The sequence below is a fragment of the Rattus norvegicus genome, chromosome Y (assembly GCF_036323735.1).
Source record: "Rattus norvegicus strain BN/NHsdMcwi chromosome Y, GRCr8, whole genome shotgun sequence".
NCBI classification, from domain to species: Eukaryota; Metazoa; Chordata; class Mammalia; order Rodentia; family Muridae; genus Rattus; species Rattus norvegicus.
This window is the reverse complement of record NC_086040.1, coordinates 9240702-9256211: the sequence shown is the minus strand read 5'-3', so window position 1 is coordinate 9256211 and position 15510 is coordinate 9240702. Positions and strand designations below refer to the sequence as shown.

At 41.2% G+C, this 15510-nt stretch overlaps 1 non-coding gene and 1 pseudogene across 1 annotated transcript; one reads left to right on the top strand and one right to left on the bottom strand.

Annotated features, from left to right (window-relative positions):
- The first annotated feature begins 1758 nt into the window (after positions 1 to 1758).
- Positions 1759 to 1882, top strand: LOC134484526 (small nucleolar RNA SNORA18). Its single transcript, XR_010061977.1, has one exon. It is a non-coding gene; the product is annotated as a small nucleolar RNA SNORA18 (small nucleolar RNA).
- Positions 13678 to 14260, bottom strand: LOC103694660 (60S ribosomal protein L19 pseudogene; annotated as a pseudogene).

Sequence of the window (15510 nt, the reverse complement as noted above, 5' to 3'; positions counted from 1 at the left end):
CTAACTAGAACACTGTAGCATTTGAGCACACAAGTAATGAATAAGGAAATGTAAAGGGAGAAGAAAAATAATGTGTAAATACTATCACTGTGGGGAAAGGAGAAGAGGGACGTGGGAGCAGTCACAGAGAGCATGGCAAATCTCATTGTTTCAGCTTCATCAATACATGATACTTCTTACAGAAATATTTTCACAACATACATTTTTCTTATGCCTGCTTTTCTCTATAAATTGTTTATTTTAATCGTTCCAGAAAAACTAAAAAATGAAAAGATAAGGATACCATATTATTCTAGAAGTTATGATCTCTGCAAATTTCATAAATACCAAAAACTAGAATCTATACTCTTAGACATTAAAACCTAATACCTCTATAGAACAGCTCATACACGAAAATCAGTGATGAGCAATACCCAGGCTCCATCCAGGTGGAAGAGGCATGGATCTACAGAAGACTTAAAGGAAGAAAAGTAAAAATAAGGAGAGAAAAGTATGCAGTCATAACAATGAAGGAATTGTAGAATGAGAACAATATAATACTCAAACAAACAAATGTCAGGCATGATCAATAAAAAGAAATCTGAACCCAGGGGATCAAACTGAACCCAGCAAACAGCAGAAACACAGTTCCTAGAAGCATCCAGAAAAGAAACAGAAATTTCCCACGAAGGAGGGATAGCAATTGACATAAATGCCAGAATAGTCTTCAAAAACATCCTCCAAAAATGAAACAATGTAGCTATCTAATGAAAACTCCATGAATTATGGAAACTATCTTGCAAGATTGTGTTTAAGGAACATATATGGCTTCACATTGGTGTAGGATGTCGACACTATTGTAATCTTAGTCTTAGCCACAGCTCAGCAACAGCTCCATATGTCACCTGAGAGAGAAATGATAAATTGTGTAACAAAACCAGTGAAGTTCTGACCCAAAGGTTCTCAGTCTGTATCCCCTAATATTCCAAGGAGGTAATTGTAAATCCCAGGAACACTATCATGCTATAAAAAATGCCATTTAAAATGAAAATATGCAACATATAAGGCCAGTTATTTTGAATGTTCCTATGCTTTTTCTGGTTTAGAAAGTCAGAGATAAATGTTAGAATTTAGGAGATTTACATTGGAAAACAAAACAAATTTTAAAAATTAATTACAATTTGGTTATTTGAAAATCATTCAATAGAGAAGTACCTGAAATTTGAATGAAAAAATTCAGTTGTGAAGATAAAAGCCAAAACCTACTATTTGCCAGGCAGGCCCTGATTTATATTTCAAGCTCTTAGGATTTTGATAAAAGTTCTCACGTTTTTCATGTTAGCCTTCTACGAACAGCTCTGAAGCTCTCACATGTGCAGCTCTGGCCTCCTACTTGTCAGCCCGTTCTCAGATTTTATGGTATAATTAAAGGCATGAGTCATTACTAGTAAATGAAAGCAAACAAAGAAAAAAAAAAACAAATCCACTTTTGAAAGTTATTTCATTTTGTAGTGTGTGTGATTTCATGTATGAATATTTGTGCATCTGTATGTTTATTTGCATATATGTCTGCACAAGTATATGTCACACTTCTCAGGTGAATAACTAAAGTCCAACTTTCAAGCATCGAGTCATGGACCCAATGATGTCATTAAACTTGCACAGCTGTTACTCTTATCCTAAATCTATTTTGAACTCCCTTCCAAAATTTCTTTTAAAAGCAAATTAATTTACCACTAAAGAAATGATGTGAAGTTTAAATGTATCAGTATATTTTTCCAGGATGTCTACAAAGTTTATATTAAAATAAGATAATATGGAAACGCCTCATATAGTAACTTGTGGTTTTGCTTGACTCGCAGGACTGTTTGTTAGGTCTGTGGGAAGGAACTACAAGACAGCTAACAAAGTACAAAACTGATGTGCAATTTTGGTTTTGTTTCTAGAAGCACTGGCATTTCCTTCATAAAGATTAGGATTCTGAGTGTTAGGAATGGACATGAAAGACTCTACAGAGATGTTGGGTGTCACAAGGGAAACCTACCTTAAAATGGTTTTTAAAGCTAATTGAAGAAGGGTCCCTAAATTAAAGTAAATTGAAGAAATCCACAAATCTTCTGGCTAAGAACTTAGAAGTTGCCAATGACTGTTGGAAAAGACAGATAAAAGAGGGCTAAAAAGCACAACTGGATGCCCTTGAGAAAGGGCTATTTTCAGAGTGCCTGGATGGACAGCAAAGAAATCAAACCAACCACTTAAATAAAAATTTATTGACAATAAATAATTTTATACATTAAAAAAGAACCCTTAACACACAAAAAAATAAGATAATAATTTGAGACACTAATTTCACTTTTTTTCATGTCCCTACATGAAAAACCTAGCAATGATGTCTATAAATCAGACCTACACATGAGAAAGGATGATGATGAATCTTTGTTCTGAGAGATAATCAAGCTTAGTTTGCCTTTCACAGTAAGCTAAGTTCTTGTCCTAACTTCATATTTATAAGAGACTTAATTTCCAATCTACATACAGACACAATAATTTTACCTATATTTTATTTTATTCCTCATGAAAATGTAGAATATTCAGGTTTATGTATCACGAAGAAGTTATTTTATTTACTTGGAGTTAAAGAATAATATATTCTTTTTCTGATTCCTCATAATCAGAAATTAAAACATGGCATGAAATATTGAGAAATAAATAAAAATAAATATTTGATATAAAAATTGTGTTGATCATTTCAGGACATATCACAGCTAAGTTGCATGGTTAGAAATAGTAATGTCCCGTTTTTCCTTATGTATATTTTTAAGTTTGTTTTTTTTTTTAATTACCAAATGGTAACATCCCCTGCCCTTCTGATTCTTTGCTATAAAGGTTATATTTTAAAATGCTGAAATGTTCAAGATGACTTTAGTAAATATGTGGCCTATTATAAATTTTGATTTGAAAAATAGAACAGAATGTTTGATAGTGAGAAACACAAAGAGAGGGGATGGGGATTCTTTTGTATTTGGAAATGCAACATTGTGAGTTGCTACAGACCTGGACTATTGTGAACCTTCTGTCCAGGTGTTATGCAGTAGGGGACACTGAGGCAACACAATAACAGTGCAATTCATGTCTGTATCAGTTAGATGGAACAGAAATTCTCCTTACGAATGATCAAAATAATAAAAGGCTCATTGGATTCCTTAACCCAATGTATGTTTTAGGGGTAGATTTGGAAGTTTCTGATGTTATAGTTGACATAAAAGACTTTCTGAGACCTAGACTGAAACATTCCTTATAAACCTAAAATCTTGTCCCGAATCTAATGACAGAATAAAGAAAGTCCTGAAATGTAGTTACAGTGCTGGCCATTTGTAAAAAAAAAAAAAAAATAATAAATTCCACACTTGGAAGTGCATTGGAAGACCCAAGGTGTCATGCTAGATGAGGAATGGTTTACTGTAGCAGAAGGTGATTGCTTGTCAACCCAAGTCAGAGTGACACTCTTTAGAAATGGCTCACTGCAAATCACACGTCAGAGGAGGTGCTATGTCTAAATATCATAGGGCAACTGCCTTCCTAAAATGAAGAAAAATAAGTGAGAGAGGTTCCCATTGCACAGGACATACTCTGGCAAGAGACAGAAGAACAGTATGTCACAGATCAAAAAAATTTCCTCCAATTATCACTTTCCCTAGTCTATGTCACAGATGAAAAATATCCTCAATTATCAGTGTACATAGTCTATGTCACAGATGAGAAAATGTCCTCAGTAATCAGAGTGCATAGTCATGTCACGGATGAGAAAATATCCTCAAGTTTCAGTGCACCTGTTCTTTGTCACAGATGAGAAAATGTACTCAGTTATCAATGTCCATAGTGTATGTCACAGATGGGAAAATGTCCTCAATTATCAGTGTACATAGTCTATGTCACAGATCAGAAAATGTCCTCCAATTATCAGTGCACCTAGCATATGTCACAGATCAGAAAGGGTCCTCAATTATCAGTGTACCTAGTCTATGTCACAGATGAGATAAAATCCACAATTATCAGTGTACCTCGTCTATGTCACAGATGAGAAAATTTCCTCAATTAACAGTGTACCTAGTATAATCAAGCCCACATTTGAAGAGTCATAGAAACACAGTAACTATGTCTGAATGCATAATGGAACACATGCAAACGAACCTCATCTTAGCCTAGGCCTGAATCTCAGTGATTCTCCTTTGTTGGGAAATGAAGCCTTCTCAAAACCCATTCCATAAATATTTCTTTGTATGAAGAAAGGATGCAAATCATCATTGTTCAGTTTGGGGAAAGATTCTAGATGATCTCCAACTTTTTGATTTTAAAATTTCTTTAACTACATTAAGACTATTTTGGGTGTGATCTATTTCTCCATCTTCAATCTATACTTGAGATGAATTATTTCCATAACTTTGGTACGTTGATTTATTAAAGTGTCTTCTTCAATAACCGATCTCCATTTCATTGTTCTGCCAATGTAATTTCAAAAACCAGCTGACAGCTGACAAAGTCTATTCTCTCCATTTTTTTTTTTGAGTTCCCATCACTTTCCATTATCCTCTAACTGTATCCCTTTGGCTCAGTGCTGAAGATAGACCCTCTCTATTACTGTCAAGCTCTGTCATAATCTCTCTTAACAGACTACTAATTTATTTTAATTTAAATAAGGGGTCTTCCTGGTTGCTACCGCCGCAAAAAGCCCTTGGGCAGCACCCCGCGAGCGAAATTGAGCCTTGGGACCACAGGTAAGACCAACTTTTCTGCTGCAAGAAAGCTGCCTGGTGAACTGAAGACACAGGCCCACAGGAACAGCTGAAGACCTGTAGAGAGGAAAAACTACACGCCTGAAAGCAGAACACTCTGTCCCCATAACTGACTGAAAGAGAGGATAACAGGTCTACAGCACTCCTGACACACAGACTTATAGGACAGTCTAGCCACTGTCAGAAATAGCAGAACAAAGTAACACTAGAGATAATCTGATGGCGAGAGGCAAGCGCAGGAACACAAGCAACAGAAACCAAGACTACATGGCATCATCGGAGCCCAATTCTCCCACCAAAACAAACTTGGAATATCCAAACACACCAGAAAAGCAAGATCTAGTTTCAAAATCATATTTGATCATGATGCTGGAGGTATGTCAAAGGCTTTTCTTTTAACACACTTGGAGACACATTCATCAGAAAGAAAACATCCCATAACCACATCCCACTGAAATTATCTAACCCTCGAGTGCAGAATGAATGATATGCATAATTCTGTTAGAATTTTTTTTCCTTTTTCCTTTATTAACTTGATTATTTCTCATTTCATTTTGTTATTCCCTCTCCCTGTTTCCTGGCCAACATGCCCCTAGCCCCCCCCTTCTATATGGGTGTTTCCCTCACCATCCTCCCCCAATTAATGCCCCCCTCTCAACAATGTTCAGTCTTACCAGGATCAAGGGGTTCCCCTTCCACTGGTGATCTTGCTAGAATATTCATTGCTACCTATGAGGTCAGAGTCCAGGGTCAGTCCATGTATAGTCTTTAGGTAGTGTCTTGGTCCCAGGAAGTTCAAGTTGTTTGGCATTGTTGTTCAAAAGGGGTCTAAAGCCACTTCAAGCTCTTCCACTTCTTTCTTTGATTCCTTTAACGGGTATCCTATTCTCAGTTCAGTGGTTTGCTGCTGGCATTCGCCTCTGTATTTGCTGTATTCTGGTTGTGTCTCTCAGGAGCGATCTACATCCGGTTATGTGTCCTCAACATTTATGTTTGCATGACAGAACAGGATTCAATGTGCAATTGTCTTAACAGTCTTCCAGGCAAGCCACACATCCAGGGAGGGGCTGATGTGAGCGGATCCACACTGAGTTGTAGTAACATAAATCTGAGCTGTTCTCCCCATTCTAAATGTGGTAACCTTTCATCCTCTGTGTCTAAGACCTTGTATGAACAACCCTAAGAAACCTAGGCTCTACTGTTCTTTCTTCAACACATTGAATCTCTCAGAAACGACGTTAGGAATCCCAGTGTGTTCCGTTACCATAGCCTTTCTCTGCCTTGAGGTATCTCATCTGTAAAAACCCCAATTGTTTAACAAACACTTAATGTTGCTAGACCCGGGAGCTATCCTATGTGCTGAACACAGAGTACAGCCAGACACAGACTTCAGTGCTCATGAGAGTTAAAAGCTGAGTTGGGAGAGATACATAATGAATACGAGCATATATTTATATAATAAAGAACTTGCTACTGGGAAAGCTTGAAAGAAAAAAAAATAAAACAACGAAAAGAACAGGGAATCAAAACAGAAGGTACAGTTGTGGTTAGACGCCCACTGCAAAACAGGCAGGAAGGCACAAGTTCACTTACGAAATAAATAACTCTAAAGTTCCAATTCTATGCTCAGAAGAAAAAAAGTGCCTATTAAAGATAAAACTTTTTCCCAGACGAAATCTAATGGAATTGATAACCAACTGGACTAATTGAAGAAATATTAAAAGGGTGCCACTGAGACGACATAGTAATTAAAATGCAAACACCTTTTACAGAAGATCTGAATTAGGATTCTGGCTCCCGGGTCCTATGACACACAACCACTTGTTTTTTCAGCTCCAGGGTATCTACCTCCCCCTACTGGCTTTTTTGGACATCGTACTCTTATATGTATGCACACACACACACACACACACACACACACACACACACACACACACAAACACACAGCCTCATCAGTGTCTCTGACGCTGAAATTATAACCTTTTCTTTTTCTTTTTCCTACTTCATTTTTATTATATCAGTGACTATTCATTATCCACAGTGCTGGTTTGCATCAAGACAACTTCCTTTAACCATGTCCTGTGCTTTACCCTATCCGACCTTTCTGCTCACCCCCATCCCCCACCCCCGTGCCTAGTCTCCTTCCTTCTCCAAGCCTTTGTTGCCTTCGTGACATATGGACATAGTTGGGTTTTGTTTTTGTTTTTTGTTTTTCTGTTTGTTTTTTTTTATTGTTTTTTGCTTTTGTTTTTGGTTTTGTTTTTTTTTTTTTTCTTTTGGATCTGTTAAGAACCCATAAAGATTCTGTAAATAATTACAGGACTCACAAACGAGACAAAAATTTCAGTATTTGCTTCTCGGTGTTTGGCTGATTTTGCTAAATGCGGTGGTCTACAGTTTTCCTACCAACGACTTAATTCTATCCCTTTTGTGGCTGGATAAAATTCTATTGTGTATGTGTACCAGGACTTATTCAATGGTCTAATGATGGATGCTCAGGCTGATTCCACATCTTGGATACTGAGAATGGTGCCACAGTATGCATGGTGTGCACGTGTCCTCTAATGTGTTGCCTCTGAGTCCTATGGGCACGGTGTCCAAATGCTCAGGCTGACTGGCACTCACCAACAGGCTCTGAGCCTAATCTGTGTGCTATCTCTTTGGATGGAGGCTTTGTATGAGATGACTCTGTGTGTGTGTGTGTGTGTGTGTGTGTGTGTCTGTGTGTGTGTGTGTGTGTATGTGTGTGTGTGTGTGTGTTCAGGTGTTGGGTAATAGCAAGAAACAGGGTGGATAGCTGGATTTCAAGATTGTCTGAAATTCGAGTATTTTCCTGAGCTCCTGGGTATATATAGCTGTGTGGGTCTGTTTGGTACCTGATCTTATAGATACAGAAATGCTTACATTGGGAGGACCCATCCCAAGCAAAATGGATAAATTCCACATGGTTTCCCTCATTTTGGGGGCCCTAAAATTCAATAAAGATTCATTGTGCTCATAGGACATGGGAGAAGGAGGTATGGGGGAGGAATTGGGTTGAGCATAGACTTTGGTGGATGCAGAGAAATAGGTGCTGCTCCTCTGTTACCCAGCAGACTGGCCAGGACAGCATCAAGTGAACAGGCAAACCATGTTGTCATAACTTGGGGGAACCATGGTGAATTAGGATGAAAAGCATCTCTCCTGTCCCAAGCCAGATTCCCCAGGGCCTCAGGGCCATCTCAGACACTGACTAACAAATGCATCAATATCAGAGCTGAGAGATCCACATCTGAAACTAGTCACATTCCTCAGTTTGCTCTCTGGATGAAACAGAGCAATTACAGTCAGGACCAGGTTAGGCACAGCCTAGGTTCCAGCTGCCTTTTCCAGTGACACCACTAGCCTTTTTAGTGAAGGTGATCTGGCACTGATGAGTGGGCTGCATTCTTGGGTTATGGTTATTCTATTACAACCACTGTAGGAGACATCTGTTGCTGGACATAGCACCGTAGGCATGTCCATGCCTGGTAGGTTTCTATTAATATCATTCATGAATCACAGGCTTAATTGGATGGAGGGGTGAAAAGGGTTTGTGGCTGTGGGACCACTTCCCTACTGGGGACTTGGCAGGACTTGGTCTACCCTGGACTTTCTCCAGTAACCTCTGGTTATGTCCTTTCCAATTAAGGTGTTAAATCAGAGAGAGAATGGGTCCAGGTGGTATCCTGGAGACCGTGGCTCTGACATCACGGAAACATCATGTGATCAGGCTGAATTAGCACACATTTGATGTCCTCATGGTCTTCTTCAAACCACTGGCCTCTGCACTGAGCCCTATGATTATTGATTACTGAGTGAATGTAAGACTGAAAGGGGGTGGGGCTGAACTATTGCCCTGTACAGGGCAGCCACATGTCTTCCTGTTGGCAGAGCCCACATCAGAATGACTGTGGCTCCAGATAGAGTGCCCAGGGCTGAGAATTTAAATTCTGATCCTTGAATCCCTAAGGTAATGAACCATCTCCCAGGCCCTGGTGTTTTGTCTGATGAATCTGCAAGTTACATATTTAATATGTAAGGAATGGGAATCATGAGTAATGGGATAAAGAGAGTGTTTGCCTCCTCTGCTCACCCTCTCTGTTCCCAGGGAGGTTGTGGCAATGGCAGGGTGCCCTCATGTTCTCAGTGCACTGGACATCGTGGATGTTCTCAGGACCTTAGAGATGGCCAGAGAGGCTTCTTTGTTCTGCAGGATGTTTTTGACTCTTGAAGGTTCTGGATGAATTCCAGGAGAAAGGAAACCTTTACCTCAATGAGAGGGAAATCAAGAGGCTCGATTATTGCACCAGCATCTGGAGTCTGTGGGACCCATGGAGAGGACTCTGTCCTTTGTCAGCAGTGGTGGGGACACTGGATATTGCAGTCAGAGCCTGAGCAGTTCCTGTTCCACTCAGGGAACTCCATTCAGGTAAAGCTGGATCCCCTACTACACCACAGGCGGAAAATCAGTGAGTTTATTACACAGAGAAGGTGACTGTCACTGTTTCTGATTTGAACATGGACATTTATAGAGAGCTTTATACACAATTCTGTGGCTTTTCAGGCACCATTCTACAAAAGATACAATTCACAGCAAGGTTGAAGGATAAAGTGAAGTTTGAAAATTAGATAAAATATACTGATTGAATATACTTGTTCTTATTTAATTTTTTTAGATTTATTTTGTTATTTTATATGTAGCTGCACCTATGTGTGTGTGCTATATGCATATGGCACCGTTAGAGATCAGAAGAGGGTGTCTGATCCATTCAAACTTGACTTATGGATGGTTGTGAGCTGCCACGTGGGTGCTGGGAATGTAACTCAGGTCCTCTGCAAGAGCAGATATTGCTCTTTCGGACTGACCCATCTCTCACTTTTTTCTCTTAGGTGATTTTCTTTTTGTAAATAAAGTTACAAGATGGTTTTATGAGTTACATCGTTTGGGTCTAGGGATGAGAGTGGATGAGTAACAGCGTGAAACCAGAGTCCATATACTTCCAGACCCTCAGTAAGGACAGTTTCAATTGTGTGTGTGTGTGTGCACTCGCATGTGCGCGCATGCGTATTGTTTGTAGATTCCCTTGGAGGCCAGAAGAGGACCTCAGGTTCCCGGGAGCTGATTTACAGGCCGCTGTGAGCTGGTTAAGTTGATCCTAAGAACAGAATTTGGGTTCCCTGCAAGTTTGGAACATGCTCTTAACTGATGGGCTATCTCTTCAGGCCCATGTGTTTCTCGGCCTTGACTCAGATATTTTTAGGAAAATGTGCACTATCTCTGTAGGCAGCCTTGGCTGGGTCAGTTTGTTTGAGGATTTTGATGCTCAGCCATCAGGAGACAAAGGCTAGACCCCAGAAGATAGCTTCTCTCCATTTTAGCATCACCCTTAACTCTCCAGTTCCTCTATCCTGTCTTGTTCGAACCACAGGCACAATGCTGTTTCCTCCAGGATTGTGGAGGTGTGTTCTTCTCGGTTGAGCAAGGACTTGAGGTTATGAATAATGGTCAGCGTGACTCAGTGCCATTTGCTGTACAATTTATGAAATGTTTTGGCTGGAATTAGGGCCGGGGCTGGTTCAGGTGTGTAAATTAGAGACAGCCTCAAAGTCTCTTGACTTGATCTCTTTTATAAACTTAGAGGCTCTCTGGGGAGCATGTCACCAACCAATCTTTACCCCTGAAAGGATGGCTGAACACAGACATTGGGGCCGAGATACTTCTGCAAGCTTTGAGACTTTGGAGTCAAACTGCTGTCGGGTCCTCAGCTTCCCAGCTTCTGCCACATGCAGCTCTTCAGCTTGACGTCACAACCTGGAGGGCAAGAGAGCTGGGAGCTCATTACCATGGGTGTCTTGGAAAGTTTGGGGGCAACTTCTGAATAATGAGCACATGCTATTTATTTTCTTGTAGACTTGGTCTAAGGGAAGCAGAGAGGCTTCTCCTACAGGAAGACTGGTGGCCCGTCAGCCTGCCGACCATCACTTGGGGGATGGTGAGGGAGGCAAGAGTGCTATTTTAAACTCTCTGTTATTGAAGGAAACACTCATAACTGGAACATTGTGTGTCGGTTTTTCACCTGTTTCTGTGAGAATAGACCTGGGGTCAGCCAATGTCTTCACCAGTCCTTTCAATGCTGCTTTCTGCCGTGCATAGGAAATGGTCTAATATCTGTCCATCTCACCTCCCAAATCATGTGTTCTACTTCATCTGTTATGAGGCTGAGCAGAATGGTGGTGAACTTGGGATCATGTGGCCACCTAGTGTTCATGAGGGGGACTCCACAGAAAGAGAGGTGTTCTCACACCAAACACCCAGATCTGCCTGATCTTTCCCTGGGTGCTTAAAAAGGAAAGGCATCTCTGCACCAAAAAGCAATGATTCCTCTGTACATATGGATATTTAAATATGAACAGGGCTCATGATCTAGTCTAAGTAAAACAAGCATCCTATGATTTTTTTTTCTTTTTTGCAATTGGCTACTCAGAGTGACTTCATCTCTCATGTGTACAGGAAGAAACAAGCCAGATTCCTTCAGCTCTGTAATTAAATCACATACTTTCATGCCTTTGGCTGCACCAACAATCTTACTTCCCGGAACTACTTGCCCATCCAACTAGGCCAGAGTTCCGAGCCATAAACAAAAGTACAGGAGGCACAAGCCTCATTCTGTTGAGTGTGCGGCTCAAGAACTCACACATGCCGGCACTTACAAGCTGCACACTGGAGCTTCACACACTTAACATTATGATATTGCAAAGGATGGAAGGGGTTGTACACAAATGCCAATTTCATACTTCAGGGATATAGAGGACTTCATGTTCTTAGGGTTTTGGAGCCACCCAGACCCAAAGAATGTTCTTCACGGAAACATCATGTGTCTTTAACCAAGACTTTAAAACATTATAATTATCATATATGTGAAGAGACCCTGTGGTGGTTTGAATATGCACTGGCCAGGAAATGGCACTATTAGGAGGTTGGCCTTCTTGGAGGAGGTGTGTCCCTGTGGGGGTGAGTTCTTGAAATCCTTCTGCCAGCCATGTGGGAGACAGTCTGCTCCTGGCTTCTTTTAGATGAAGATGTAGAACTCTCAGTGCCTCCTCCAGCACCTTGTCTGTTTGCACACTGTCATGCCCTCTGCCTTGATGATAATGGACTGACCCTCTAAACCTGTAAGCCAGCCCCGATTACATGTTGTCCTTGGTCATGGTGTCTCTTCTCAACAGTGGAAACCTAACTAAGAACCCAGACAGGATAGTTCATGGGATTGCTCAAATGTCCTTGGCACCATCACTCTTTTATCTTCTGCAATGGCTCAACCCAATCTCTGTCCAGTCCAGGGTGCTCCTCCAGTAATGGTTCTCACAGGAATCCCCTATACAAGGCCCTTTCCCTCAGAGTCTCCTAGTGTGTACAATACCACCAACCATGGCTTCCTCTTCATTGATAGGGGAAGTCTATTCTCGAGGAAGGGCACCAAGTCTCCCATGTTGTTTTGTAGAGTAGCAAAGCATCTCCGGGGACAGGGCACAGATTCTGGGGCTTAGACATATGGCTCAGCCACGAAGAACACTTGTTACTCTTGCATAGGACCCAGGTTCTATTCCCAGTCTCCATATGATGGCTCACAGTTGAACTGTTAGACAGTTTCAGGAGATCCAATGCCCTCTCTTTGCCCCTTTAGACATCAGGCAGGCACGTGGTGCACACAGTTCCGTGTAACCAGAACATTAACACATATGATAATATATACACATCTGATTTTTAAAAGGTTTGAGCTTTGAATTATGAGCAGGGGTAATGCTGAGCGTGAATAGCAACAGCTCTCTTTTAAGGGGAGGAGGGACACCAGGAGTTTGGAACCTGTTGGCTGTAGGTGAGGGAGCACCGTATGGTCATGTCAGTATAATGCCTCCTGGTTTGGAAGTGCTCATCTCACGGCTTTGATTGTGCCCATGAGGGAGAGGTCTCAGGACTGAGCTTGAGGACAGTCAGCACTAAGGGAAGGTGGCAGGTGAATGACTATGTCTTTCTTCAATTACAATAAAAGAGGTTCTTTTCCCCGTGTTTTCTGTCATCATAGAGTTCTAAAAACCCCCTTGGTCCAGATGAACTTAATTTGTAAGTCATTACAATGGAGATGGGGGGTGTGAGCTGACAGTTCATTAAGGAAATATTTGATGAGTCAAGAAAAATGCCAAAGTTAACATTATAAACATGATTAATGAGCAGGGTGGATGCAAAAATTCATAAAAGAAAATAACAACACAACCCACAGGAGCTCATCTCTGGTGGACCGACAGGCTGCTGACAGTGTGTCCTGATTTGTCTGCATTAAATGGTTGAGGGTCTAGGCTTGCCCACATACCCCATGTCTCTCATCTGAACTTGACAGGAATACCTTTATGTTTTTGTGTACACACATTCCTAATGCCTTAATTACTTTATCTGATGTGGGCTTGGGGTTTTGCCAACCAGTCAGGGATGAAGAGGTTTAATGTGTTTCTTCTTTAACAACAACAACAACAACAGCAGCAGCAGCAGCAGCAGCAGCAACAACAACACCTCAAAACAAACAAACAAAAAACCAACAATTTTGCATTTTTTTTAAAACTACAGCAACTTCATATTTACCGGAAAAGTAAACTGGAATTTATGTTGTCTGGTTGGTACTTGTTCCTCTCTCTAGAGCGCTATTGTATTAGGGTTTCCAGAGAAACAGAAATGGCAGAATAAGTACACTTTATCTTAGTTAGATTTCCATTGCTGTGAACAGACACCATAACTAAGGTAACTCTTTTTTATCTTAAGGCTTGTTTTATTTTAATGACTGATCATGTCAGGTCACAGTGAGGTCACTATGCACAGATGTGAAAGAAGCTTTATTTCTTGGTCTCTTCCTCCTTGGACAGAGTCATGATGATCTCCTCCTTCTTGGCCTGGAAGCTCTCCTCCAAGGCGTTTTTGTGCTTTCTTGGTCTTAGATCTGCAAGCCTCAGCCTGGTCAGCCAGTAGCTTCCTGCAGGCCTCTTCTGCCTTTGGTTTGTGGATCTGCTCCATAAGAATTTATTGGTTTTTTAATATGTTCCTTTTGTCCTTCAGGTACAGGCTGTGATACATATGGTGGTCAATCTTCTTAGATTCCCAGTATCTCCTGAGAAGCCGTTGCAGGATCCTCATCCTTCTCATTCAGGTCACCCTCTCAGGAACCCAAGTGTTGGCAGTACCCTTTCTCTTCCCTATGACCATATGCCTGCCCTTCAAGGTGTTTTTTGGCAGCGAGCCTGAGAATGGACAATTACAGGCGTACAGATGATCAGGCCATCTTCAATAAGCTTCCTGATCAGCTGAACGGGAGTTGGCATTGGTGATTTTATTGGTCTCGTTGGGGTCCAACTGGACCTTCTGTTTACCACAGTGGAGAACATTAGAGGCAAGCCTCTTCTGTAGACTGACCATGCTCATGGCTCCAGATGCAGCAGCCAAGGTAACTCTTATAAAGGACAAGATTCCATTGCAGCTGGCTTACAGTTTCAGAGGTTCAGTCCATTATCATCATGGCCGGAATCATGAGAGCATCCAGGCAGACTTGATGCTGGAGGAGACAAAGTTCTTGATGGACAGACAGCAGAAAGGGATTGTCTGTACCACTGAGCACAATTTGAGTATATACATATCTCAAAGCAAAGCCACCACAGTGGCACACTTCCTCCAATAAAGTCACACCTACTCCAACAAGGCCACACCTACTCCAATAAGGCCAAAACCACTCCAACAATGCCACACCTACACCACCAAGGCCACACCTACTCCAACAAGGCCACAGCCACTCCAACAAGGCCACACCCACTCCAAAAATGCCACATCTACTCCAACAAGGCCAAACACAGTCCAACAATTCCACACCTACTCCAACAAGGCCACACCCACTCCAACAAGTCCACACCCACTCTAACAAGGTCAAAACTATTCCAACAAGGCCATGTCTCCTAATAGCATCCCTCTTGTGACTACATTATAGCCAATGTGCTGAGGGCAGTAAGATGAGAAAGATGGATGAGCCAAGAGTCCTATGGGATGGCTGGCATGTTGAACTGATGCTTTGTGTACTTTGGTGTTTCTTCCCAATTAAATCACACCCTTGTGATTAAGGGATACTGGTTGGTTTTATATTACTGTGACCAAACATATTCCCAGCAGATATATTTATTATGTTTGCCCTTGTAGGACCAGAATTATTGCCAGCCTCATTTGATCTCATCTTCTGTCCTATCAGAACCCCACTTTGCCACCCCCTCTCCACCCCCACCTTAGCAATTAGCAAGCACACACCCAAATAAGGGCCAATGTCCCAGCAGGTGGATATGATACAACAATTAAAACACACACACCAGGAAGGACAATGGGATATTGTTTAAAATGTTTCTGCCCAAAGAAGAGTGAAGTCAATATAATTTTAAAGTTATATTCTTTTATCTCCCCCTCTCCCCGTTAAATGTTTGATAATTACCTGCTAAATATCTGATCTTTCTCAGGACCACACAACACAGATGATATCCACCCCACCTTCTTCATGTTTACTGTGGGTGTTAAGTTATACTTCATGGACTAAAGGTATATCCTTTTTTTTGTGGAGCATAAGGCAGATAAGTTTTCTTCCAGAAACTTCACATTTTACAAATATATAATGCCGCCCTATTGAGAAACAAAGCAAAA